The sequence below is a fragment of the Lipotes vexillifer genome, unplaced genomic scaffold, assembly GCF_000442215.2.
Source record: "Lipotes vexillifer unplaced genomic scaffold, Lipotes_vexillifer_v1.1 scaffold327, whole genome shotgun sequence".
Classification (NCBI taxonomy): Eukaryota; Metazoa; Chordata; class Mammalia; order Artiodactyla; family Lipotidae; genus Lipotes; species Lipotes vexillifer.
Genome location: NW_006771143.1, coordinates 957,691 through 962,970, shown reverse-complemented (window position 1 = coordinate 962,970; position 5,280 = coordinate 957,691).

The following is a 5,280-nucleotide window of genomic DNA, read 5'->3' as shown; positions in this document are numbered from 1 at the left end:
GCCCGAACCCGTGTCCCCTGCATCGGCAGGCGGACTCTCAACCACTGCGCCACCAGGGAAGCCCTGGCATTGGATTTTTTTTTTTAATTTATATATTTTTAAATTAATTTTTGGCTGCATTGAGTCTTCATTGCTGTGCGCAGGCTTTCTCTAGTTGCGGCGAGCAAGGCTACTCCTCATTGCTGTGTGTGGGCTTCTCACTGTGGTGGCTTCTCTTGTTGTGGAGCACGAGCTCTAGGCACACAGGCTCTGTAGTTGTGGCATGCGGGCTCAGTAGTTGTGGCTCGTAGGCTCTAGAGAGCAGGCTCAGTAGTTGTGGTGCACGGGCTTAGTTACTCCGCGGCATACGGGATCTTCCCGGACCAGGGATCGAACCTGTGTCTCCTGCATTGGCAGGCAGATTCTTAACCACTGTGCCACCAGGGAAGTCCTTGGCGTTGGATTTTGAAGGACTTGTTCTTCTACTCATTTAAGCAAATATTTTTATTAAATATTTATGTTATTTCAACCTTTTCTGTATCTTTTTGCCTTCCTGGGAACATCACCTTCATTCTCCCTTGGGAAGTGGAGATCAGCTGACTCCATCCCCAGCTACAGTGTGGCCATGAACTCAGGCCAGCCATATGAGCACATCCAACTCAACAACCAGTGATTGGTCCAGGGACACGATGCAAAACACTTCCATCAGACTTAGTGCTGGTGCTTTGGGGGAAGCTATTGGAAAGGAGGTGCTTTCTTTTTCCTTGAATTGCCAATAGGTTATATGTATGCTTGAAGCTTCCAGCAACCATCGCCAACCCAGAGTGTGCCTGACAACAAAGCCAAGCAAGAGAAAAACAGGGACCAGAGGTAGAGCATAACTGGGAAGAAAAAGAAAGGGAGAAAGTTTGAATGCTGATGACTTCTCTATGAAGGGGTACACACTCAGAGGTACTCTACTTTCCATAGATAAATGCAGTTTCTATCTTAGTCTCTTATTTCACCTGATGGCAAAACAGTGAGTATGAGACAACTCAGTATATCAGTCAACTCAGGGCCTGTCCTCTCCCCTTCCCTTGAGGTTGATTCAAAGGATGACAGCATCTGAGGGTCCATCAGCTGCTGAATCTCCCAACGGCTGGCAATTTCTAAGAAGTCCATGACTCTCTGTCTACTCAGATCTCTCACTGTCTTCCTTGTCTCAACCATGTAGTCCCCCCAGATTGTCTAGCTCTCTCTTGACAATGCTGATATCCTCTGGAAAATCTGTACATTTCTGACCTGACATGCCAAGCAACATTTCTCACCCTATTATTTACACACCATAGTGTCACAAAGTGCCTCCTGGGGTTTAGATGGACATAATGTCACAGGTATCCTTTCTTCTTCAGCCCCTATGCCCCCAAATGTGGAGTTTTCTAACATCTCTCCACCAGAAGACTCACCGAGCGTCAGGACACAGCCGCCATCCTTGGGATTTCATGTGTATGTATGCTTGCTTGTCCCCTGTCTACCTGCCTCTGTCTTCTAAAACCTGGGATAAGAAAATGGACTTTTACATTGTGATCTATTCTTCCAGATCTATTCCTTTACATAAGCTTTTTCTTTAAAAAGAAAAACAAAACCTTGTCTCTGGTGAGAGTTTCTAAAGCCTACTTTGATGTTTGAAAGCCAGTACTCTGTCAGTCCCTGAATGCTCCATCTCCGGATGGGCTCCCTCCACTCAGGCCTGAAATCAAGGAAAAGAAAGGCATTGCTGATAAAGGAAAACACAGTAGGTTGTCTGAGACTTGCTTTAAATTAATCCCAGCAAAGGGTACCGGCGGGTGGGGGGAGGGAAGGAGTCAGAAAGTACAAATGAAGCAAGATTAGCCATGAAGAACCTAGGGGCAAGACGGGAATAAAGATTCAAACCTACTAGAGGAGGACTTGAGGATACGGGGAGGGGGAAGGGTAAGCTGTGACAAAGTGAGAGAGTGGCATGGACATATATACACTACCAAACGTAAAATAGATAGCTAGTGGGAAGCAGCTGCATAGCACAGGGAGATCAGCTTGGTGCTTTGTGACCACCTAGAGGGGTGGGATAGGGAGGGTGGGAGGGAGGGAGATGCAAGAGGGAGGAGATATGGGGATATATGTATATGTATAACTGATTCACTTTGTTATAAAGCAGAAACTAACACACCATTGTAAAGCAATTATACTCCAATAACGATGTTTAAAAAAAAAAGATTAGCCATATGTTGATCATTGTTGAAGCTAAGTGATAGCCCATGAGGGTTCATCATACTATTCTTTGCACCATCTTACTACTGTTTTCTCTATGTGTTGATTGTTGGAACACTTTTTGCAAATAGAGGAAAACTTTATTGCAAATTTTTTCTTAAAATAAAAGGAATAATTAGTTAATATCAAAATACTCCTCCATTAATGCAATGATGTTCAGGGTTTAGGTAATAGAGAACTATTAAAGAAAATCAAACTGAAAGGTAACTTGATCATATTTGTAATTTTGAAAGGTTACTCTGGCTATTATATTGTAGAGAGCTCCTCTAGGCATAAAAACTAGAGGGGACTTGTGCCTTGGTCTAGATAAATTGAGCCAAGAGGTGGTAGAGCTGGAGGGGATGATTCGGAAAAATGGTGTGTCTTGCACAGGGAGGATAACGAGAAAGAGGCACCAGTGTTCCCGCCAGCTTTCTGCTTGAGCTACGGGGAGAATGTCAGTGCCGTTTACCAGTATGGCAAGTTCAGAAGCAGAATCAGGATTGAAGAGTGAGATACTTGGCTCAAGCCTTGACTTTGCTGTGACATTTTTGAGGGATCTTGGGGAAGTCAGCTAATTCTGTGTTTCCTTTTTGTACATGTGAAATTGTGTGAATAATATAAAATAATTCAAGATGTTTTAAACTATAAAGCATTATTAGATATAATTATTGTTTTCCAAAAATTTATAATACGTAATATGACCCCAGTAAATAACCAATGATGAAAGGAAGAATGTTAAACAATGTTGGTCTCTAACCCCTGTTCTTGAAAATTCTTCAAGCCAGTTTAAAAGGACCAGTTTTTAGGAGAAGAGCTAGTTCTCCTGTCCATCAACAAATTCAAGAGAAATAAGATATGTACAGATGGTGATCACAGGAACAAACTGAGCATGAACATTTCGAGAGGAAACAATTCAAAATGCAATCAGAAGAAACTCTTTGACTTAGCTTATCACAGAAAGCATATGGATTCATTTAAGTAATGTGTCAAGTTCAAACAGCTAGGAAGAAACAAGATGAGTGGTGAAATTTGAATGAACAAAAGGCTATTGATTTCAGTCTAATAAGATAGAAAATAAAAGGCCTTCGCTCAAGATACGCAGTATTTTTGCTGATACCAGCAAAGGAAACACTCGCCCACCTCCTTGCAAAGGAAAAGGTGTAAACTAAGAAAATAATTCCAAGCCAGGTAGTATTTAATGCATAATACTGACAGCTAACTTTCACACCTGCATTTTTTAAAAAAAATTTGTGCTTCACGGTTAGATCTTAAAACCATTCCATTTCCTTCTGATAATCCTTGTAGGTATCGGTCCTCAAAGCTTTTCTTAAGATGAGAGTCCTGTGGCCCAAGTTGCACAAGTTTTATTATAAGATCTCCTTTTGTCTTCCCTTTAGGAAAGTCCTGTTTTTCATAAAGAAACATTGATAATTTATTCCTAGAATTACAAAGCATTTTCCAGCATGGCAAAGAAGGGAGACTCATTTTGTTATACTCAGATGTCCTTACATTGATTTAAATTCCCAGCATTCTGTGTAAGTCTGGCCTTTGTCCGACATGGCCTTTATTTCTCTCATCTCAGGGGTTTTTACAGGGGTCTGGAATGCCACTACTGAGAGAGCGTGTCGGCAGCATTTCTTAACAAAACACTGCCAGAAATACAGAAAATAAACATCTTTGAAAGATAGCTGAGTTGAAGTGCTTCCAGATTCAACTCTGAATAGTTAAACTCCCTTAAAGCCTGTTAAATATTATAAAAATCAAGTCATTAACTATAGTTCAGCTTTCAGACTGCACATGACTTAGAACCACTGAGACCTAAAAGGCAAGTTTTGTAGCAGTGTCCTCACACAGGACAATCTCCTACTGACTTTGGAGATGGGAAGAGGGAAGAGGCTGAGAACTCAGTACTGAGGGACTCTCGGGGGGATAGAATGTCTAATTTAGGTTGCTGAGGATTGATGACGAGCTCAGCACCCAATTAAAGCTCCTTTGCAAATAGCTCCCAAAGCAGAATCAGCGTCTCTATTTGGAATCAGTGATCACTCTCTGGGGAGTCATCATAAGCCAAAAATGATAAGTTGGCCTTTTGGAAAATCTTCACCCTAAATGATGGTAACCCAAAGAGCGATGAAAATCACAAGTTTTATATCGGAGTCCTGGAACGAGGTCATATTTGTCTTATCTGTACAAGCATATCTTGCTCAACCATCAGCCTAGGAATGAATAAAGCCTGGAAAATGCTCAGGCTCTAGGGAGAAAGTAATCAGCCTTTTGCATGGAGCATAAGGGCAGTTCATCCATGAAAACATGTGTCCTAAGCAATAACAGTGCTCCATCAATACAGGCCTCTTGGAAGGTGCTTCCAAGGCCCTCTGTGCCAACTGGGAGAACATTCTATGCCTCTCTACAGGCATGTGAGTGTATATTTTTAACCACCACTTGGGAGTTAAGGGAAATCTCATTACTTTCCTACCTTTAAATCATCTTCAGACATCCAGCTCTAGGGTTCATGCAGCCTAGAGGGAATTAATTCTCCATCTTTAGTTACTCTCTCATTAGTTTACCTGCCTTCAAGTGATGCAAAAGTCCTCAGTTTCTTTTGCAGAGCAAAGAATCCAGAGAGGGTCACAGTGGTTAGAACTGAGATGCCTGGTAGTATCCTGAAAGGCAGCTGATTCTGCTATTCTGGGGCTACCCTGGGCACATGACGCTCTACAGAGTCTTTGTAAGACCAGAGAATGAGCCTCCCAGGTACACACAGAACACCTTCCCAGGTGTGCACACTCAGTTCTCTTACCATTCCCTGCCTGGGGCTTCCCCTGCTCTCTGCTCCCCTCTCTCTTCAGGGATATTTAAAGTCAACTCTAAATAAGCTGAGAATTCCAGGAAATACTGAAAGAGAGATTATCTTCCAGAAGCTCCTGGTTTGGGTTCCTAAAGGATAGGAAATACAATGGCCCTTTTACCTTTCCCCCCAAAAGAAAGAGATCTCTCTTTCTCTCTCTCTCTCTCTCTCTCTCTCTCTCT